Source organism: Venturia canescens, chromosome 9 (assembly GCF_019457755.1).
Source record: "Venturia canescens isolate UGA chromosome 9, ASM1945775v1, whole genome shotgun sequence".
NCBI classification, from domain to species: Eukaryota; Metazoa; Arthropoda; class Insecta; order Hymenoptera; family Ichneumonidae; genus Venturia; species Venturia canescens.
Window position 1 is genome coordinate 15,295,753 of NC_057429.1, and position 24,417 is coordinate 15,320,169.

General features: G+C 41.8%; 1 protein-coding gene across 7 annotated transcripts in view; it reads right to left on the reverse strand.

The window, feature by feature from the left end:
• LOC122415511 (lachesin-like) overlaps positions 1–24,417 on the reverse strand; it is a 165,053-nt gene that overhangs the window by 14,267 nt on the left and 126,369 nt on the right. The gene's annotated exons all lie outside the window — the stretch shown is intronic.

Here is a 24,417-nt window from a genome sequence, read left to right on the forward strand (position 1 = left end):
CGGAGCGAAGAACGTTTTACATTTTCTTTACCACGGGAAAAGCCATTGGGGGATTAAACGAACAAACATGAGGACCGTTAAAGGTCGCCTCTGAGCTACCCCAACAATTACGGAACTACGTGCTTGCCACCCTTTGGGCATAGATATATATTAGCCAGCACGAAAACGAAATGGTTCTTTGGTTGCTTGCACTCCTACGAAGTAGCAAAGCGTGTTCTGCCGTGGCTAAGTTCCCCACCCCAAACAGTGTACTTTCAACACGTTTTTTTAATGCCAGACCTGGTTGCAAAGGTTCATCTTTATTCTCGAGACAGAGCAGGGTGATTATTGATCAATCCTGAAGGAAAGGAATGAATGGGGGGAGCAATGAAAAGCTTAGGAAATGCTCCATTAAAGATGGAGGACTCTTAATCACCCCGAACGTTTCTCTTTCATCGCTCCGCTCTTTTTCACTTTTCTATCACTCGAAAAAGTAATGTAATCAACGGCAACGACTGATCTCTGATTCCTTCATGAAGGGAAATTAAAAAATCCTGTCATTCGCCATTTCGCTGAGTAGGAAATTAGCTCATCGCTCGATGCCTGACAGTTTTTTTCATTATTAAGGTTGTTCGATATAGCAAAATATTTCTTATGAAAATTTTGAAAAAATATAGGTCGCACAGAAAAATCTAACGAATCGATTAAAAATTTAAAAAAGTTGTTATACCGTATCATTTTTCAGATATTGCAAGTTAGAGTTCTATGGTTTCTTCATCTGAACACATGTGGTAATCGTCAAACAAAAAATGTATGTCGAAATAACTCGAGAACGGTTCTTACGATTTTGATTTTGAAAAGCACAGTGTCAGAGTATCTTCTGGAGAAAAAATGAAAAAAAAAAACATGTTCTACCGTATAGTTTTTGAGAAAAAAATTATTGTCATAAAAATCTTGTGAGAATTTGAGAGAGAGAGAGACTTTCAAGGTTCGCGACGTGGCATGATTATCACTATAATTTAGGACGCTGCCCTCGTCTCAGACAGCTGCCTGTGTGCAGTGTTGCCACGATTCAGGCGCTTCTGAGCGTTCATTTGTATGCTCGTATATGTGCATACGGCATGAAGATGTATTCGAGCGGGGGAGTAGGCAAATGAAAAAATTTAAAAATTCCAAAATCACGAGCACTTAAAATGAAATTTTATTAAAATATCGTAACCGTATATTTTTTTACGGATCATTAGCTGTAATTTGAATGATTTTTGGAACATATTTCACAACGAATAATGTTCACACAGGAAGAGCTCGCACCTCATTTTTTGTATGGCACTTAGCTATCGAACTACCTTAAGTGCGGCTCGTCGGAAAATTGGCTTCAATTAACAGCCAGCGAATTTGCCAGAATTTTATTATTTACACATTTTTTCAGAGCTTTCGCGAAGGTTGCTTCCTCTTGAACTATACCCTTCTCAAAATACTCGTGAAACGCAAATTTTGCGAAGTGGGAATAATTTTTCACGCGTTTGTTAATTACCCCCATGATAACGCGCCCCTCGCAGAGTCACGTTTTCTCCCCTGGTCAGACAAACTCTGTCTCTCTATATTTTTCTCATATCTCCGCTCTTTTTTAACAGTCTTTTCACTGTCCTCACGTACCGTTAAGGGGCTGATAAGGGAAAAAATAAAAGAGAGAGGGAGCGAAGCGTCGAGGGGGAGGGGGAGGGGGGGGGGAGCTGAAAAAAGGGATTGAAAGAGAAAAATACCCAAAAGACGAAATCTCTCTGGTACTGAGATTCCTGATAAATAAGGACTTTACCTAAGTAAACCAGAGAAAAGCGAGATTTGTCTGGGGAAAAAATTAACGCTGACATTGCGATTCTCTGAACAGGGACGAGAGTTGCATGCTCACGAGAGTTTTACCGACCCCCACGACAGAATTTGTTATCCTCGTCGCTGAAGAATTTCATTCCTTGAAAAATTTCACTTCTGGGAATTCGCAAAAAGCCATCATATTGTTGACATTGATTCACGCAGCTGTCAGATATTTTACAATGATGAAATAAATTTCAATAACATTGTTTGTTTTCTCGAAAGTTATTGTTGGCTCACAATCATCACAGTTCGATCAAATTTATTTTCACGAGCTCGTGACGCTTTTTTTCCGACTCTCATTTATTTACGACCCCATTCATTAAAGGGTCGATGCATTTGAGCTTCCTATCGCATCCGTCGACCCCCATTTTTCCTCAGTCGCACGGAGGGAAAAGTAACAGAATTGCAATTTGCCAGGTGGTAAGCAGAGAGAACGCTGGAGGAAGGAGAAGGTTTTGAAAAAAGTGATTCGCCGTGGTTGGACAGAGTGTGGCATTTCTTGTTGGAGCTTTCGCAGACGTTCGCCAGGATAAAGATTCGTATACGTATCCAGAATTCTCGTCGTAAAAGATTTTGCCATTTTCTGCTTAGGTCAACTCGAAAGAACATTCTCAAATGTTCTCTGTGGCTCTTCCATCTCTTTTCCCCATTTACCCGTTATCTGTGAAGCCTCTAACTGTATATACATTAAATACGTGCGGATATAAATGTATATATTTGCTCGGTGAATCTCCATTTCCCTTTAATTCGTTGGAAAACCGCGCAGCTTGCTCGTCGTCTTGGTCCAAAGACCGAGAGGGGCGAAGTAAGAGGCAAGTTTTCTTCTGCCAGGGTGCCATTGCAAAAGAGAGTGAAAGAAGTAGAAGGGCCCGGCTGATCGATGGAGAAAGAGATAGCAGGGCAAAAATGTATAAAGGCACTGGGTGGAAAGTGAGTTTGGGGAAAGCAAGATGAAAGAGAGACTGAGGCAGAGAGAGAAAGAGTAAGTGAGTGGTGGGAGGGAGACTTGAGGCTGAAGAGCGAATAAAGTGAGATGGACGGACACAGAAAGAAATTGAGCAAAGGATACGCTCCAATTTATCCGGAGAGAAAACACAACTGAACTTTACTCACACATACACACACCCGCACACACACACACACACACACACCAGACAGAGTGCAGTGAGACTCAAAAGAGGTTCGAGCGAATTTCCGTAAAAACCGAGGCAAGATAAGAGTAAGCGAGGTAAAAAAAATATGAATGTCTATAAAATAAGTAATCAGTGGGAAAGGTGACCGCATATTATTCTCTCACTTTTCAGCGTTTTATCTTACAGTAAAAAACATTTGCCAATCCTCACTTTTTCTCTACTCCCCGCATTACTTCCTCTCGTTATATCGTTCCTGACGGATCGATCGGAGTGCAAAAAACGCTCGATGTATATTCATAGCTTCACGAGCGAAGGGTGTCAATTTTTTCGTCCCCCATGCACAATTACCTGCTCTTCAGAGCCTTTCAAAAGAATTCTCATGCTCCCAGAACCGAGCCATACCGCTCGGGTTCATGGGATCAAGAAAGAAAGAATTGATGGTAAGGCCATCAATTCATCGCAGCTTTTTTCTGGGGGAGGACTTTATCATCCCCCTTTTTAATGTCGAAGCAAAGAACCTTCAAAATCTCTGAGGCTTTCGGTGATAATGGATGAGGGGCGAGATGCAAATATTCCTGTAAACATCTCTCTTCCCGCCCCCCCCCCCCCTTTTCTGATGAGCGCACACCAGTGTTTTGAAATGAATGTACAAATAATGGATATGCAAAGGAGTTTAACGGAGAATAAAACATTGAAGCAGTACGGGCCACTAAAAACGAATGAAAATGATGGTAAACAAATTTTCCGAGATATGCAAGCAAATGTTTATCTTCCATAATTCATGTGTTGCATCGTGTAACTTGAACCCATTTAGCCCCACGAGCTCTCCTCAACGAATTTTAGTACCCGGAAGCTCAAAGAGTAGAGAGGCGAGAATGGAAGTGTGTGAGAGTAGCTAGCCAAGTGTGCAGTAGAATCAGAAGCTGAAATTAAGGGGTTCGAGGGCGGGTCCTACGAATAGTGGCTCCGTTGGAACGGGGCTAATTAGTATTGGTCCTCTGCTCCTCTCTTGCACGCTCTGGTGAACCGAGGCGAGCAAACCACTCTTTGTACTCGGAGTAGAGAGAGAAAAAATGAGAGAGAAAAAGAGTTGTCCAGACCCGTGTGCACGGTCGGTTTCGAAGGTGTTGCGAGGGGTGTCTTGAGGGCAGTTTCCATTAATGAGTCTCCCACTAACGACGCGCTTATTTTTTCTCCCCTTGGCAATGCGTTCTGGGCGGGCTCCCTTTCCGCTGGTGTGAAAACCGTTCCACAGCAGTTCTGTCCTCTTGGTGCACGAGCCCCGAGTATTTTATCGCAAATATTCCAACGTAGAAGCGACAAACAAACTGCTCGAGAAGACAACATTATTCGGATGGATGTCGACGTTAAATGCAGGATAAATATTTGCTGAGCTCGATTTCCCGACGAGATACGAACGTAGCGCTCCCTTAGCATTTTTTAAAACTCTCCTCGCCAAAGAATCTCTGGAAATTTGTGAAAATCGTTGACTTCGCGATCCAACGAGATTCTCAGTTCTCCCAGTGTTACGTAAACGTCACGAGACTGTGTTCAAATCCACGCACACATAAACATAAACAGCTGTATTAACACTCTGCAGTACGAATGGCGCATGCACCCTGCCGTAAATCAAGCACGCGTCGAGACCGACCGATAAATAAGTTTCTGTGCCGAAGTATTTTGCAATTTTTCTCGCGAGTTCCATCCGCATGGGATGGAACCGTTGGACTCCCCGCGCTCTCTCCTTCCCTCGTTGCTGGCCGAGCTATTGTTTCCTCTTTGATATTCCCGGTGGCGAGTCGTCGGCGGTCTGCTAGCCAACCACTCGGTCCTGTGCCCCTTTATATGTGCAACTATATATAATCCTACTCCAATATACAAATATATATATATATACACAAAAACCTACATATCTGTGAACATTTTTTATATCTATATACTAGAAATGTGTTCGCTTTTGCCAGCCTCTCTGCCAGCGACACCCCTTTCCTCCTTCCACAAGAGGTGAGCGAGAAAACGAGGGGAAGAGAGAGAGAGAGAGAGAAAAGAGTCTCTCCATAAATCTGGGCGATTGCGTGCACTCGGCACGCGGCCAATAAGTGGGAACGTGCAGCCTGCAAACCAAGATATATATGTTTGCATGTATACATATATATATTTATTTATATACACATATATTTATGTATCTATATATGGGAATGTATATAAGAGTAAAACCGACGATTTCTACTGCTGGTGCTGCTGCTGTTACTACTCCTGCCGTTTTGCTCTCGTTTGTTTCATTATATATAGGTATAGCGGCGAGTAGAGAGTGTGTAACGCGACGCCCATCTCTCGTGTGTATTTGAAGCGGTATAGGGTGGATAACAGTGCTCTGCTCTTTCACAGGCTGCGGTAGAACACGGGGGAAAGCGCCGGAAAAACTGCGAGGCGAACTATCCTCACTTTTGAGACTTTCTAAAGTGGTGTCTGTCGTTCTGAACAATGGATCTCGTGATAAAAAAAGAAATGGGAAAAGAAAGAAGGGAAAAAATAGACGGAAGAGTGGTCTTGTTACAAAGAAGAAAAATTGGGACTTTACGAGCAAGAATTTTGGCATGGGGAATTTGAAATTATGAAACGTGTAAGGGATTATTATAAAGCGAAGACGTTCTTTCGAGGGATTTTCCAAAGCTCGGCTTTATCGTTGGACGAAGAAGTATCCTGACATTGTGAGATTTAAATTAATCATTATTGCTCGCCGAGGTCGAGGAGTTCCGGGGTTTGTTTTATTCGCTGTTTCTCAAATGTCAGCCCGGCAATCTGGTGAACAGGTTTTGATGATGTTTTTAAGAATTGCGGAGAGCACGCTTCGAAAGAAATAAGAATTTGATGAGAAGGTAAAAAAATAAGGACGGAAATAAAAGTAAATTTGACAAGGATAAAGCGTGGCAATGGCAAGTAATTTGGGTGCAGGAGAAATATCTGTAAAAATAAAATGAGTCTGTCAACCGCAAGGTTGTTGCAGTTGCGAGAATGAAGAGGATCCGCAACACTGACAAGAGCAACTGCAATTTATATTTTTTTTATTTTCACGGTCTGTCGGTTCTCAAGTGTCAAACAAGGAACTTGTGTCCTATCATCCTCGCCCACCCCCCCCCCCCCTCCCCCCCACTCCTCGACTCGCCGAGCCTCTCTCACTCACTCCTTCCATTCTTCAACTCTTTTTATCTCGCCCTACGAGAATATTACGAACAAAAGTTGCCGCGAGGTAAAAAGGGACGCGTCAGGAGAAACTCGCGCGGATTTATTTATTTTCTCTTTTCTTTCCCGCTCGCGCGAATCTTCTTTTCATTACCCTTTCTCGGGGAGTATTCTCGTTTCATACGTCCTTAACACTCGAGCGGATGGAAGGAAAAAGTTAAATTTGCACGAAGAAACCACCGCCGTCAGGTGAACTTCTTTTTACTCTCTTTCACCGAAGCTTTTTCCTGTTATTTCTTGCATGCGGCCGCGTTTTATTTCGTTCTCCAACAATACGCGCGCCCGCCGCACCACGTTTTTTTATCTCTTATTATTTACTCGTTTTTTCTCCTTCCGAGTGAATGCTGGGGATGTGCAGCCTTCGTTCTGCTACTCGCAGATGCCAACCGCAATATTTCTATTCGAGTTTCATTGGGACCAATTGATTTTCTCGTACGTGAAAAAATCTGAAACGCCCGCTACGCTCGAGTGTCGTCCAGAAAATTTACGTTTCAATGTAATTTGCACGAGTTCTTTGTGCTCGTAAAAATCGTGTGCGAGCTCATTCATTTAATCATTCGAAAGTGACAGAAGATTTTTACCCCCGCTCCCGTCATGCACACAAATTCAAAACGTCTTTTCCTTCCAACACCATGTTACAGTGCCATGATAAAAATTCTTCGATCATACAAATATACATAAAAATATTGACGGTCTATGAAACGAACAATTGCACGAAAAAAACGTCACATGTGCGCCTCATGGTTATCGAAAATTCTCAAAGATCTCGAGAGAGATTTCGCACATTCGAGGTGTGCCCTCTTGTTGCACAAAACTGGAAAAGCAGGTGTGACATAAAGCATAAAGACGTTTGTGCACTACGCGAGAACATCGGCTTCCACTTTCTCCTTTTTTTCACATCCTCGTTTTTTCTCTTCTCTCTTTACCCCCCTGCTGCTCTCCCTTTACCTTCCACCCTCCACTCCCTGTCCTCCGCCTGGAAAATATTGGGTTTTGGCTTCCTCTGGGAATTTCGGATTTATCTGAGAGACGCATCTCGTCCGAGAACGTGGTTGAGTCCTCGGCGATATAACTCTCGCGAAAGGAGAAAAAGGGGGAGGAAAAAAGAGAAGAAGGAAAGGGGGGCGGTAGGGAACATCGACGGATGCAATATAAATTTATAATGCTCAGCCAATATAGGATAAATTCGCCCGTTGCTGATCTTCTTCTGACGTACGCCCGACAGCCATGCTGAGATCCGCTGGAAAACTGCCTAGCAAGGAATATCGCCACTAGCAGCAGCGAATGCATCGGGTGAGTTTGCGAGAAAGAGAGAGAGAGAGAGAGAGAGAGAGAGAGAGAGAGAGAGAGAGAGAGAGAGAGAGAGAGAGAGAGAGAGAGAGAGAGCGAAGGGAAAAGAAAGAAGAGAAGCAAAACTGAACTATGAAAATATAGGTTGAGGCGCTACGAGAAAGAAGAAAAAGCATCGGCAATATTTTCTACCCTCCGGCTTTACGTCACACCAAACCATCCGGTTTCTTTCCCTACGTCGAAGACTTCACTGCCGTTTCTTTTGCCCGTTTTTTTGCCTGAAAAAATCTCTACCTACACGTGTCTCGGTTCATCTCCGCAAAAATGTATTTCCTCGGGCGTCGGCTTTGCTCTTCCGCCTGACGCTCAAATGCTGTGGAATTTATATTTTTTCGAGTACACTCCAAAGCCGCTTTACTTCCAATCAATTAGACATCCGATCTCCATTACAATGTCGTGATGGAGAATTATCATAGATTTGTGAAATAATGGCATGAATTGAGATATTTTAAACAGTCTCGATCTAAGACACGCTTACAAATCTTTTCTTCGTCCAACTGTGCACGAAATTTCACAAACTCTCTTCGTAAAGCGTCACCAGGAAATTCTCAATCGCTCGAGGCGCTCGAAGAAACTTTATCATCCTCGAAACACAAAGGAAACTTGGATCTCTATCGAATATCACAAATAAGAACTTCGGCTCCGTGGATCTTCAACGAAATTACAATACATTTGTAAATTAAACCAGAGCGCACCCGTAGCACAAGCTGTTTTCGACGCGGGCACGTTCCTCCGAGCAGAGGGATGACAATTCGAGAGAAATAATGACGCTCCGTAGAAGGAGCGAGGTAAATCTCATTCGTATCTTTTATCGCGACAATAGTTACCTTAAAAGGATTTTCGTAGGGCGGGGAAAACTTGCAAACCTGAGCACGCGTTTGAATGGAACGATGAAATAAAGAAAGAAAGTCTGACGCTGAGATCAGCAATATGCAATAAATCGCGAATGTTTTTTTTCCATTCCCAGGTTTTCCGAGGCAAGACAAACGCCGAGAACGACCGGCTACATTCGCTTATTTCTCTCAGTTTTTCTTTTTTCGTTAGTCTGACGAAAACGCGAGAGTTTCTCATCCACTTTTTCTCTACCTAGGTGACATTTTTCCTTTCAATTACGCAGTCGAAAAGTGCCGGCAGCATCAATTGATTTAAGAGCCTTTTCTACAGAACAAAGTGTTAACGGAATTCTGGATGGAAGGCTGTGGACGAATGAAAGGAGGGCCCTAGTTCTCTCTCTCTCTCTCTCTCACTTTTTGCTTTCTCATCCTTCGAAGGATGATTGCAAACTTTCGGCAAGATCTCAGTGGGGGTGAGAAACGATTGAAAAGTATTTGAATTGAAAAGTTGAGGAATGCGCAAAGCAAAAAAATCCCAGAAGAAAAAAATTTTCGAAGGCAATAGACTACGAAAAAGTGCCAAGGTTCGAAAATTTCAAAAATTAAAAAATGACCTCGCACGATGGGTTCGAAACATGTTTCACTCGATTCTGAGTCGAACGAAACAAAATTGTAATGACCGAAAAAAAAAATTTTTCGAAGGCAATAGACTCTGAAAAAATGCCAAGGTTAGAAAATTTTGAAAATTTTCGAAAATTTCGAAAATTAAAAAATGACCTTGCACGATGGGTTCGAGTCATGTTTCACGCGATTCTGAGTCGAATAAGACAAAGTTGTAATGAGCGGAAAAAAAAAAATTACCAATTTCACGACTCAAGAAATGGGATGGAGTTGGATTTGCGTTAATAGTAAAAGAACATTTACGATTGTAACATCACATGAACAATTAACAAACTCCAATGGAATCAAACTTTAACGTCATAATATTGTTGCTAACAACAAAAACGACTGATCAGTAAAACTTGCACTTTGCACTGCACATTCCCATCCCAACAACGAAACAAACATTATGAACTTTGTCGTTTGTCGTTGATCGGGATGTACACAAAATTCAAGTCACGAATTCCTGATAAGTTCGAACGCTTCAGTGCCCTCAAAACTCTCGCCTTAGTCTGCTCGATCTACAGGATGTTTGACGTTTCGATTCAAAGTGTATTTTTTCTGAATTAATCAATTTAAATTTCATATTTATTTATAAATTTATTCAACTAATGAAAGTGAATAATAAAAATGAATAAATCAAATAAAAAAAGATACAAATAAAGTGAATATTCAAAAAAAAATTTAATTAATAAACGAGACGATTATCTTACTAGTAATACAGCGATACATTACGTTAAAGATTAAACGAAATTGGTAATGAGCACTCGTATAACCTCACATTTACTTATTTCAGTATTTTGTTTCTCCTTGGCTTGGCCCATTCCTGTCATAACCTTTTGTATTTTCCCTTTTCGCTCTCTAAAGCGACTTTTCACATAGAAAACCTATAGTATTCTAAGCATGCAGGGACTTAATGGCTTGTATTTCCATTCATCAAAAAATAAGATGAAAAAATGTATTTACAATATTGAATCAATAACTCTGACATTAATTGAAAGTGATAAGATCTCGAATTAGGAAGTAAAAATCGACCCAATTTAGACACCCATAAAATACGATCCTGCTTCAGGCATGATCTACCTTAAAGTAAATATTGCCTGAGAATTGAATTTTACAAGTTCCATCAGCTACCAATATTTTTCAAACACCTTCAGAGTAAGAACTAATTATCATCCCATAAGCCCGGCATAACTCACCAAAATCTTTCGACTCCTCGCACAAAGAAAAAAAATTTGCAACAGACCCAAATAAAAAAAACAAATAGTTTCAACGACAAACGTCTCTGCACACACTGATCAGATTTGATCAAATAAAAGTCGTAAAAGCATTTGAATTTGAAAATTGTCTATAAAATAGTACGGACATGCATGGAATAATCGGTGTGGAGAAACATTGAAAGATCTAGAGGAGTAACGGAGCTCGAGCTTGATACATGCACTGGTTGTTGTAGCAGGGTTAGTAATGGTCGAGCACTGGGCAAACAAAGTATCCCCTTATCCGGGGGTGACTCCCCCGACTGCGGCGTTTCGTATATCCCTCTCCTTCGCCTTCTCTCGAGCCTCCGACGCAGTCTCACTGGACCGGATGGAAGTGCATAGAGAAGGGCGAAAAAGGGGGAATATTGAGCTAGGTTAGTGTACTGTAGTTGATGGGAGCAAGAGTCTCCCTGGTAGACGAGGTCGAGTGTTGTACGATATGATACTCTTCTCGTAAGAGTACCTCGGAAAGTATGAAAGTCGTATATGTTTACCAGCTTCAATCTTATACTTTCTCCCCTATTTTCGTACTTTTCCAATCTGTTCCGATCGATTCAGGTGCTCTCGGTGGTGCCCATTGCATCACATCGAAGCAGACATAAATATTGATCTCGTACGAACATAGCCAACCTTCAGCTCGGAGTGAACTTTTGCTGACGACGTCTGACCAAATCGCGATCTTCACTACTGAAATGGATTCGCCTCGGATTATTTTGACATGAAATTGTCGTTTTCTCGTTGCTTGAGCACTGGCTTTTGGGACAACACTCGAGAAGTGTTATCCGAGTAGTTGATGCTTTGACTACTTTTTTCAGCTTTAGAGGTTCGTCAATTTTGTGCGTGTTTTTTTTAATTTGATCTTCCTTGCTCCGAGTGTATTCCACTGTGTTCTTTCCGTCTGCCAGTCATTTTTTTCCTCAAAAATGAAACAAAAAATGGAAAACTGAATTCAAGAGGACTTCAAGTTCCCGTATACGAGTGCCAGGTGTGAGCCGTACGCAAGGGGATAATGGAAAAATTAGCGGGGGTTGAGAAACAAAAAAAATGTACTCTCGTTCAGCCTCGAACTCTCGTCACTTTACGAGACGTGCATATTCTCCGAAAATTAAATTTGCCCCCACCCTCCCCCTCGCTACTTCTTCTCCAAGTGCTGCCACTTAACTTCCGGTACGATGACTTCGGAGTCCCCGTTGCATGAACTTTTGCCTCGATTCTCACGATTACGCTCTCGTATGTACTAAAGTCTGGCGATAAAACAGCAGGCACGCGGGAATATTTTTTTGACGGACAGCTGATCACTTCGGATTATGGGGCTGATGAATTTTTTTCGCGCGAAGTGGATATTGACGATGTGAAATCCGAAGCAGATCAAACGCAGTTGACTCGGACGGCCAATTTTGATTTTGTTGCAACTTTTTAGATTCGTTCGGATTTTCGTGTCATGGATTCTAGGACTTTCTCGATTCTTGCCCAAGATTAAACAAGCGTAAATCTGCACCAGCGAAGCGCCCTCGATAATCCGGAATCTTTGCTCCACCCTGGAGCTTTTGGAGTGATGCGACAAAAATTTCGGAAGTTTGTTTCCGAGATTTCACTTAATGATTTTCAAGTTTTTCGCTCAACGTAAATTTGGACTTTTTTCATATGAGTGCCCGTGAAACGATGATTTATCTTCCATCGAAAGTCGAGAGAGAAAAAGTACGTTTAATGAAGAACCAATATGAAAATCACGAGTTTGTGCGTACGTTTTTCCGGTACAGTGAAAAGTTCAGTGTCAAAGTGATCGGTGAATCGAACACTCGAGAAAATTGGCAGAACGCGGCAGACTAATGGAAAACAATATTTGAAAAAGGAAGGTGAAAAACGCTGGAAATCGTTTCTATCCGTTGGCTGACGTCGAAGCCGTGAATTAACGCTTTGACGGGCGAGCTCGCGAGTTCGCGACAAAAGGGTCAAAGGGCTGGAAAATATTTGCGGGCTTAACAGCTTCATCTTTTTCTATTCCAGCAGGGATTTTATTGTTCCTACATTGGTACACGCCCGGCGAGGATGTTCGATCGTTCGTCGCGAACGGTGCTTATACGGCGACTGGATCGTCGATGCGAGCGAGCTCGAACAGCAGAAACCTCTCTCGACTACACCCTCGCCGTGGAGCCAGCAATTTGGCAGAAATGATTTCCAAGCCGTGAAGGCGGAGAGAACGCCGCGACACATGGGAGGAGGAAGGAGGACGTTTATATTACGAATATACTATAGCAAATTAGTTCCATTCGTAGCGAAGCCAGAGGGCGTATATCTTCCGGCAGATGACATTAATGTTAATGTTATTCCCGATATATCTATAGGAAGATTGTGTATACGATTGTATGTAGGGTACGCATTATGTACATTTTATACATACGCGCTCATATATAGATTCTCGTTCGAGCCCGATCGTATTAACGATCCAATTAATTTTCGAAGGTTGCAAATGAGAGATGGAAATTTAGCTCCGTTCGGCTGGTCAAAGGAGGGCTTTTATTGAAACTCATTATCCATTGAAAAAATTTTCTTTTCTGTAATATATTTACAGCCGCAGAGCCTCATCGCACCTTCAACAATTCTCGCCGAATTTATTTCCTCCCCATTCATCGTTTTCTCGCTACTTTTTTTCCATCTTCCTTTGTATGCTTTTGAGAAATGCTTTTTTATTCCGGCTTTTGGGGGAGTTGTTCGTATTTTTTGTCTCGCCAAGGCTTCGTTCACCCTTGAATCACAAACCATCCCTTTTTGCAGTATTTTGGTTCTTCGGTGTCTCGCCCCATTCACGCTCTCTCTCTCTCTCTCTCTCTCTGTCTTTTTCATTTGTTATTCACACCTCGGTAATTCTTAAAAGAATGCCGGATAGTCTCTCAGCCCCCATTTTCGTCAGGACCCCACAATAATTATTACCGTGGGCAATCTTTGGCCAGCATTCAAAGTAATTCGCAACTGTCGTACGCTTGAGCACCGGATGAAATGGGAAACGACTACGGAGTCTATACATTTTTCTCGATGTCTATATATATGGAGAGATTTACACTCAAGTCTCCATAGTTATAGGCCCGTGCAGGACGCTGGGGTTGCAAAAGTCACCTCTGAGTTTGACGTTTCAGCGCTAGGGAGAAAGAAGGGGTGGTTTGGGCGTCGAGCTGGAACGCAAGAGCACAGAAAGGGCGAGGGGCGTGAAAAGACCCCGGAGAAATATAATGAGAGGCAAAAAGCTTCTGGCGGATCACTTTTTTCCCTTCTTTTTTCCATCGCATTCGTTTCCCCCGTTATTTTCTCTCCAATCGTATCTCAGGATGCTACAATATTTTTTTCCTTCCTTCAATAACGTATTCGCGCTTAATTTTTTTCCCACCGCAGCCACAAACCGCTTTCTTTTATTAAGTCATTTAACAATAACTGCGGAACTTGATTCTTCCCATTGTACTCACAAGCGTACCGTTTTTCCTGAACTCTAATGGATTCGATGGGCCTAAGAAATCCAAGATTTATGGATTTCATTCCAGAACTCCATCAACGCTCTTGCGTTGGGCGATTTTTTCGGGCGTTTCTAAACGAGTCGTCGCGGTCCGCAGCTTCTTTGATACTGAAGGATTCTCCGCAAGTTTGGGAAATTGTTGCAAATCTTTCATTCATTTTTTCAAAAGATTTTCGAGAAACGCACGCGACGCGGGTGAACGAAAAAAAGGCCGCGAAGAGACGGAGAATGTTGGCGTCTTGAGGAACATCGTTTTTTCGCAGCTAAAAGCGTCGAGCCGAGATTCTTTTGTTCTTCAACAATCATGCAGCTTCCGCGTCCAACAACTGCGTTTATCGTCGCACGTGACGCTTTCTCGTACCGAAGTGCCACAAACTCAAGTAAAAAGTTTTCCATTCGTATTTTAATGCCAAATTATTGGATAAGTGCGCTACGAAAAATGGATTTCGAAATGTTCTCTGGTGCTTAGAGGGGATTTGATTTTTGGGAACTCAATAATGAGAGTGGACGAAACATCATGCGGTATGGCAAAATGGATTATGAATAATTCTGCGCGGTCAACCTCGACGAGATGGGATGACGTAAAATACCTGCGGTTTTCTTTGACCCCTCGAAACCTTCGCTCTTCCTGGGAGCTGAATTTCGTCCGGAGTATATCGAGGTAATTTGGTGAAAACCACAAGATTTTGTCATGTAAAATGCAACAATAGGAGCTCCTGGAAACGCAAACCATTTTTACGATTTCTTTCACTTGGAAGGTTTAAACTGGGTTGATTATTTATTCAGGAAACAGTGTGGATGTTGTAAAAAAAATGAGCCGGATGTCAATGGGCTGAGCTCTGATTAACACGGGGAAGAAAAAGAATTGAGCTTTGGGGAAACTCACGTTCGTTGCCATGCGGCCACTCGGAGTGGATATTATTCGAGCAGGAGGTTGGGCCAGCTTCGAAAATATGATTTTAAAATGCTCTCGTTTCCTGTTGGGAAGTCCATTCCACGCTTGACCACTTTCAACGACGAAAGTTTGAGCTCGAAAAGCGAGAGGGGGCACTTAATAAAATCGTAATAACAGCAATTCTTTAATCTTAACGAGCTTGTGATAAAAGGTGTGACAAAGTAAAATATGATTACATTCATCCTCGAAGAAGAAATCCGACGATGGTAGAAATGGGAGACCGCAGAGAATTGAGCCAGTGGCAGGGAGAGTTTCACAATGAGAAATATGAAACTCCGAGACAAAATTTAGTAATCTATCTCGCTTCTTCTCGCTCTCGCTTCTTTCTCTTTCTCGTGTCTTTTTCCTGGAGCAGTCGTTGCCTTCACCTCCGTTCTGCTTTTTCAATTTTTCTCTGTCTTCACACAGCGTTCACCGGTGATATTCCCCCTTCCGTTGTCCCTTAACCATCCACTGCGTTAGCAGTAATATATTTTTCCAACGTCGTAGAACATTTTACAGTCGCTTCTGCAACTCGACTAAATGGATATATGTGTATATATTTATACATATATAAAGCGACCTCTCCAGCAGGCCGCGTGTGATAAATAATTCCTTGCGACATATTTCACATTTGCCTCGTTCTGCGTCACGGTTACGCCCAGCGAACTTGTCCTCAGAGCTTACCAGCTCGCATACAACGCTATTTTTACATATGAATGTATTCATACAGGTATATAATAAATTCAAGAACATTTGGAGCTATAGAGAAATATTTTTAGCCATATGAATGGGCGAAGAAGTCGAAAAGGCCCTTTTTCGAATGGAAACACAGCGCGAGAGTTACGAGGAGTAATTTTTCCATAAAAATGATGCTGAATCCTGATGACTGGAGGGATGATTGATTGGTGTAAAAAGTCTCGTTGCCCGGAGCTAGGGAAAATGAAGGAAACAACGCGAGACTGGGTTCAACTGCGATTGAAAAGAGAAGAAAAAAATGTGGCTTCAAAAGGCACAGGAAGAATCTGTTGAAACAGGGTCGACTCCGGCAAGCTTTCACCTATCAAGCGATTCGCATGTCGATGAGGACCGAGAAAGCAGGAAGATGAAAAAAAAAAAGAAAAAAAAACGAGCAGACCAGAAAAACGAAGAAGGGGAAAATAAATGATCGGACAGACAGACGAATGTGAAGCGAGTCGATCGATCCATTTTTTACCCTGATGACGCAGTCCTCATATTCCGCCAACAATCATTATTATACGAGCGCGAGATAAGCACCGAGAACAAACGTGTATCCACGTCGTGAATATCACTTGAACGACCTGCGACGCACCCACGACAGATGGCCTCGACATTGTCATCAGTGTTCCTATTCCTCTGTGCCCCCTTATCCGTGTGCATCAAGGCACGGGGCAAAATGGATCGGACTCGGGAGAGCAAGACACAAATTATGAGAAAACAGCATTTATTTTCTTCTCTGAGTAGACGCTGTGAAAATATTTCAAAATTTCAATTAAACGGTTAAAATATCGATAAATTTTTTGCCTCTGGATGCTCTGCGTGGCCAGTCGTTCTCTAATTCCGTCCCATTTTATCTTGCGCGTTTGTTATCGATGTGTGTAGGAATATTGCACACGTGGCTGTGTCGAGAGTCTGAGGCTTTGAGGAAGTGGAACATCTGAACGATCATCGTTCCCTTAATGACTCTCCCCAACGCCACACAAACAATTGACGAGTGAATGAAAAAAAGGGGGGGGAAAAAAAAACACGAGCGCGACCGAGAAAGGAGAAATAAAAATGATGAGAAGAGGAAATCACCGAGTGTGGATTGCTTAAGCGGATATCCGAGACAAGGAAAAGCAAAAAAAAAATAAAAAAGGGAGGAACAAGTGCGGAGACGATGAAGAGAAAAACAGTTGATGTTCGGTGACGAAGAAATTGAAAATGAAGTCCCGACGCACCTCCCCGCAGGTTTTAATGATCTCGCCACATTCGAATCTTTCAAAGTCTTCCTTCCTCGCACTTAGTCAACTGGAATTACGCAGCAAAAAAGAATAACTTCGATATTATATATACCACGACGACGATTTTTATAATGCGACTAAAGTGTACGTGGGATCGTATACATTTTCGTGTACGAGAGTTGGCTAACCGTTACCGGCTTATACGATAAATACTTCCGTCCAAAGTTTCGCCCTGTTTCTTCCCGAGTGTACTCACCGCGTACGTATAGACAAACGTCCTTTATTCTGGCTTCTACTTCTCTTTCTTTTTCCCCTCCGCTCTGTATACTCTACATAACAACTTTCCTAGTCGCGTCCTCTTTTTATCCGGGCAGAATTATTGTCCGTTGGAAGTCTCAGTAGCACACAGCATCCTTGCGAAATTCTCCTTTAAGCTTTGCCGCCGCCGCTCCCTCATTTTCTCAACGACCTTTTATTCCATACTTGCACTTTGCATTACCGAACTCGAGAAGACCGTAGAGCTTTCTCAATCCCCCGAGCAACTACGAGGATTTTGATATCTCGAAGCTGCTCAACGATCTACCTGCAGAACTGCTGAGATTAACGTGAGCCCGACCTCTCATTTGGAAGCCAATTACAATCGCAGGAGCGATAGACCTGAATCGAGAGCTGGGGGGAGGGAGCAGGGGGGAAGAAAGCTTGACGGAGTGCGCGAAGCCAACAAGGGGAGGAATTACTCGAGAAGGGAGGATCGACGGGAGCAAGAAATCAGTTTCACCGAGCACGAAATCGATCTTTATTGTTTCAATTGCTTTTGTAGACACGGAAGACGCGGCGGTTTCTAGTGACGAGTAAACGAATCTCGGGCTTCCTGGCCAGTAATTCAACTGGATTTTCCAACTATTGGTCGATTCATCTTGTCACTATGGCCCCGGGGACAGACTCGGTGCATTCACGGGCCCGTTGCTATCGCTGCTAAAGCTCTTGGGACTTGATATTTGGATGGATCAAAAGACGGTGGTTTGTGGCTGCGTAATGAATTTAATATGGGCTACGATTGCCCGTATAATTGAAATAACGCTATCACACCTCTGGAATCTCATACATGAAATGGCCAACGGGAAACTCCGTTCGGGAATCTACTCCGTTTAATCCTTCATAAGCCCCATATCAGGAAAATTATTGAGGATACTGACACCGAGCACTGTCTCCTTCCCCCTCGCTCTCTGGCTTTCGCTTTTAGATTCCAAGTTCATTTATCGTTCCGCTTCTGGTTAATACCCGTTGTCGGAATTCTCGTTATACCATCAACCATCATTTCGTGTGATTCATTGCGTCTCGTCCTCCCTCCTTCATCCGTTCATTTGATCACATATATTGTGTTTTAAACTCAAGGGGCCGTCCTTCCGAGATCCCTCTCTTCCTTCGTCTCTCTCAGCCTCTTCGTCTCTTCTGCTGGTTGCACGGTTAATCAATTCATATTAAACTCACCAGATATCCCCCGAGCTGCCTTCCGGAAATTCATATTCTACGGGGACACCGCGTTTGGGATTCGACATTTTTTTGTGCTTTTTTTCGAGTTACACTTTCGACGGTACTTTTAATATATTGGATACTGAAAAATCGTGCACATCGAAATAACTCCGGCCTTTAAGCGTTGGGAATTTGAAAAAATTGGTTGCCCTCGTTCGACGAGACATTAATTTATCAACGAATTTCGAATATCGAAGCTCGTGTTGAATCGAAAATTTATTTCGTACGGAAAACCAACGGCCTTTGTGCGGAAAATTCTCTCCGCCAAGAAACAATCAGAAGTACTAAGGAATGAGAGAATGCGAGATGAAAAATCGAGGAACGTGGAAAGCTCAGCTGCACGCAGCATCGCTCAGTGATTAATCGTCATGCCCCATGCGGAGTCGCTTGTTTTTTATCGTCAATTCCATTCGGTGTAGCATCGTTTCAACCAACCTTCGTGTTCCGTGCAATCGTTTTTCTTTCACACTCTGTTCTATCAGCCTCGGTGGCCGGAGAATCTGTCTGGGAATAAAACATATCAAACAAATATATGTTAACGAGCTGGAAACACCGATATTTTTTGGCGCTAATGTTCGGCACCAAACGCAGCACGGATCATTGGAGCAAAAAATCAATTTGGCTTTCATGTTGATACGAATACGTACGTTGTTTTTTTTTCTTTTTTTTTTTTCCGAAGAACAGTCAAAATGTGTTTTGTAAATTCTGTTATTTTGGAGGCCCCCTCGGCTCAACCATTTTCGTAAAATAATTCACGAGTTTTATAATTATTCATTCAAAACGATATTTTCAGCGTTGAAAAGTTGACTGGAAATGAATACGGATTAAATCGTGCTCGATATTGCAAACGAGACAATAAAGGGGCAAATGGTAACGCGAGAAAAAAGAGGATCGACGAAATAAATTAAATAGAAAGAGAGAATTGGCCAATGTCCAAATAACTGCTGTGTTCGAAACTCCTCTCATGGGGAAATTTTCACGAGCGACTAGGAACGAAAGCAGCAACCTTTTGGATCTTGCACAGACGAGTGGCGTTTCCCTATTTACCCGCATAGTTTGCCGAACGCGAATATATAGCATCGTTTTGTGCACGATAAATTTTCAATGATTTACTTCAACGACCTCGTCCGAGTTTGTGCGTTAGCTCGATTGCATACTCCCATACACGTATGTTTGTGAGGGAAAAAAGTTTGTTTGTTCGTCCGTCTGACTGCCTATTTGTACGTTTGACTAATACTTATAACTAGAGAGAGCTCTTCGATGAATTTCAACTGAATTTTCTCACACGAAAAGCTTATTATTGACGATAGGATTACAAGTACACGGCATTTCGATATGTTCGTTTATTTCATTTGGTAATTTAAAAATCGTAAGCATTGAAAATGATCGAAAAATAGTTTGACTCCGATGAGGTGCCGAGCAACGGTTTTCGATTGAATTTAATTCTTCAGTGAAATTCTTACTCGAAGGAAATAAACAGTTTTTTTGTTCTTTAGGGTAAAAATGTTTGATTTTCAATATTTTTTTAGTAGCTTTCTACGATTTATTTTCACTTGAAAATAGGAAAATAAGTACTTGGGAACATTTTTGGCTGCCTTTGTTTGACGTTATCTCATTGTCAGTGATGAGTTTTCGAAACGTTATAACTTAATGGTAAATTGAATTATTTGAATCTGGTAGATGATAAAATCAAATTGAAAAATTACTGTTTTGAAATGATGCTAAAGAAGGAAAAAACGTGATGCAGATAATTCGTGAACCCAAAACGAAATGTACACACGAATAAATTCTGCTGTTTAAGGGATTCATTTATGATGCAAAAATTATGTGAGAGCTTTGGAACTCCAAAGCGATTCTAAAGTAGTACAATTAAATTATGTTACGAGGTCCAACAAGACAGTAGAGAGACGCATAAACGTCGTCGTCTTCGTTGGTCTTTTCATCTTCTCGTGTATAATATGTTAAGCAGCCTTTGAGAGTGGTGGATCCAAGGTAAATATTCGTCGTATAGTTAATTGTGTAATTACCATGAGTGTGAAGCTCGACAGAGTGGAGAATGAAATGGTGTGAGAGATAGGAAGGGGATATACATAAGTAAACATATTAAAGGGACGCTTAATTTCACTCGCAAACAGTTTTGAGAGATTGAGTAAAAATATAAATTCACTAGAAAGTTCCAGCCCCGACAGATATCCGAGTTTATTGTTCGAATGCGATAACTCACTAAAATTTATCTCTTTCTCGAGGCATTTTGTGTGGACTAAGTTTATGAATCTTCCAAAATGACGTAAATAAAATTCCAAGCAAGCCACTTTACGACGTAGCTGAACGCTCAAGGTAAACAACCTGCGGATTTTAATTACTGGCACGTGTTCCCGAATAATTATTTCTTGTATTGGAAAATTATCCGGGAGGAGCCAGGAATTCCGACTTTATCTCATCATCGTTCGTGCCTCCACATAATATGTCACTGCACAAAGGACAATGCCTATCTCGCGACTGCCATTGTTTGGATTCGCATAGAATGCTAGTCATCTGTTGGCAGAATATAATCGTTCATTTCCTCGTTCATTTTCTCATAGCCAGAAAAAGAAACTCAGTATATCATAATCAAGTGTGATCTTCAGAGAAATTACGAATTTTTTTTCTTCTTTTGAATCCCTCGTTGGAAAATTTTATTGCGTCCAATACTTACGAAGTTTTTCTTTTGGTATCGTCAACTGAAAGGGCTCGTCTCCGCCAAAAGTTCAGCGATAGCCAGCAATGATGCTCAAGGAAGTGCAGTGATAAGTCTCAAGAAACCTGATCTGGACCACTTCAGTGATTTATGAAGGCAACTGGGAACGACAATGTTCATTGATAAACGAATGATAATAATCTCTGATCAGTTTTCATCAATGATATTTATTCTGGGATGAAAAAACTTGTCTCTATAATTTCTATTGTAATCTGTTTTTGTCCTTAGGAGCTGGAGAAAGTGAAAGGAGATTTCGGAGTGAGTGCGCAGTGCGACAGAAAGGGGAGTAGGAAAGTAAGTAGTTCGAATCAGGGTCCAGGGCAGCGATCTTTTGCTGCAAGAGATACAGACACATTTGGTTGGTCCATGTGCTCATAAATCGGTTTACTCACGTATCTATGGCTGTACACGTACTTTTGTGTACGACTTGGTTGATGGCGAAGTACGTCGCGATATAGAAGGGAGAAGGTACGACGAAACTCTGTGACGTTAACTACTTTGGACGCAGCAACTAACCAGCTCTGTGGTCCTTGGACTTGGACCTGCGACGTAAAATCTTAGCAGCGTTTTGATGCGTTCACATTTTTCTTTTGGGTTGACGATACCAGTAAAATCCAAGTTAGTATAAGACGTTCGTTGGAAAGCGTCGAGTGAGTTTATCTCGATCGAAAAGTGGGGCAAAATGGGCTTTTGTGCAACTTGGAATGGCTTCCAATCTGCTTTTCCTCTTCGTACTCTCATGTTTATACATACAACCTTGTTTCGTGTATAGGCACATGCATGCGTCGTACGTTTGCTCCATGGGAATATACCCCATAACGTATTAAAGCCTCCCAACAAAACACCTCTCACAGCACAAGTTTACCTCTGTTGCGAACTATGTGTAACGAAGTCTCCAGGCTTCGGGCTATTGTTCTCCATCTCGTCTAACTTGTTTGTTTCATATTTCCGGTGCTCAGATTTCGATATTTACCCGTATCCATATTTTAGTACCACCTGAAAATCGCTCGCGTTGAAACAACATTTTGTTGTTTAGAATTTTTACTATAAATTACAAAATCGAAATGACAAGGATTGCTATTTGTTTCAACCTTCATTCTCTCTTCCTTTTGGAGTAGATACTCGTAAGTTCTCATTATTTTTGTTTGTCGTCTGGAAACGTAGGCAATTGATCATGGAATTACGCTCAATTTTTTGAACCGATATCGTCTTCTGCTGCCCTTACACCCGTGTCACTCTTTTTCCCTTGCAGAAAATTACAGATGGTGGACATGAACTTTATCATTTTATCGCAGGCATCAACCCACTTTCCGTGACCCATAAAAGCTATGTTTTCAGCACGAATTTTATGATTTCGATTGTTTCGAAATGAGTGAACACGAAAATTCTATTTTTCTCTGAACTGTCAGAGCCAACTATGAATTTTGACATTGTTATTATTTATAGCAATATTCGAAATGGAATCCACTCACAGTGGAAGCCGATATTAGACCGGGTTTCGAAACCGTCAGGTAATTAAGTTCATACACTGTTAAACACGCGTATGGCAATGCTTCGAGCAGTTTGCTCAATATCCTTTGTATGCTTGTCAATATCCTTTGTAAGCGTTGAGTCTGTGCGGCATGTGCCTTAACGAGAGGGATGATTAAGCTGCCGGTGTTCGAACTCGATGATAAAATCCGAGCAAACAAAACTCGAATGATTTTCGTAACTTTGATGTAAGCGTAACCAGTTTATGGAAAGTTTGCGCATGAGTTTAAGAAGCGATTCGAGTACGTGTTTGCTTGGAATTATTAAGGATGAGCTACGAGGAGAGACATTGAGTTGAAGATGATCGTAGACCTCGATTTTTTCGAATCGATCGCTCTCGTCCAGCTGTCTCTACTTCTGGCTAATCAATTTTCAAATTCAATCGCTTTGGCTCGAGTATTCCGATGCAATTTAGGAAAGAGCTTTAAAAAAACCGGAGAATATAAAACAGGATTCCACAGTCATGAACAGAGTGATGGACATTTTTTTAAAAAACCGAGGCAGCATGAAACAAGTGAGGGGCTACAAAAGGAAAATTCTCACAAGCCACAACAAACTTTTAAGCTGCTTATGGATCCCACAGCGACCTTCATTTATTCAAGATGTGCCGGATCCTCGGAGACAGGTGAAGACCGCGTCCATAATGCGAGGAGGAAAAAAAAATAACTGCATAAAATTTGAAATATTCGTCCCTCTTTTTCTCTGCAGGCAGCAGGTTGTAGGAAAATGCATTAAGGGGATGAAATATTGGAGATGAGAATCAAACGTCAAAATAACGTGTGTCTCCACGCTGGAGTTATCAACACCAAGTTCAATTCGATTGTAAACGTTTCGAATGAATTTGGGGACTCGTCGAGTATTTGAACAAACTATAAAAAGCGATAATCCGACGTTGAAATGGAAAATTGTTGACAGAGAATGAACATTTAACTCCAAGTTTTTGTGCAAAAATATTTTCTTCATCGAAAAGGAAAAATGAGGGAGATTCTGTCGATAAAATATTAGACTAAAACGTTTTTACGTCGCAGGCGCTAAAACGCCTCGAAGGTTTCAAGCAATAGGAACGTATGAGCGGAGAAAAAAAATATATTTGAATATAACTTCGAGGAGTAGGATCCACCGTATGCATTGGTGCGCGAGAAGTGCTTCTTTCTCTGTGCTATGGCAGATGAGAGTGGCTGCCGTTGCCTCTATACACGATGGTGTTCACTTGTATCCGCAGCAAGGGCAAGAGGCTCAGAGGAAAAGAGCTCGTTCAAAGTAGCGAGGAAAGAGGGCGATGCGAAAAGAGTGAAAGAGAAGAGCTACAGGAGAGCAAGGCCCTCCTCGACTAGACACAAAATAGGGGACGACTATACCGGATGGTATAAGGCAATAAACGCTCAAGACACTTTCTAGCGTCTCGGGAATGTTATATGGAAGCTCATAAATAAAATTCCCATAGAGCCTCTTCTCTCGTTCCTTGCATCTCACTATTTTTAACCATTGAAAGGCGACGATACGAAGAGGTCTCATCTACAAATGTTTTACACTAAAATAATGTCTTCACCGGGACACTTTCTTGTAATTAATTTATGGTCTTTTTTCTTGGGCGACCCTTGGACCCGGTAGTGGAACAATACATGTGGGGATGAGGAACTAAAAACTTGTGTTCCAGGTGTAAATTCATGGGGAAACGAATAATTTTCCAATCGAAAGATCAAGTTCGATGAGCCAAAATGGAAAGCAGTAGCTTCAGGACTTTTCGAATTTCGTTAATGATTCTGGATCGTGAAAGATCTTCTGCACCGTCGAGAGGTCGCTGAGGCGTCATGGGCGATCATTTAAAAGGCGAATTAACACGAAAGGAATGAATTATCCTAAAAAGGAATGATTTGCAAAAAGG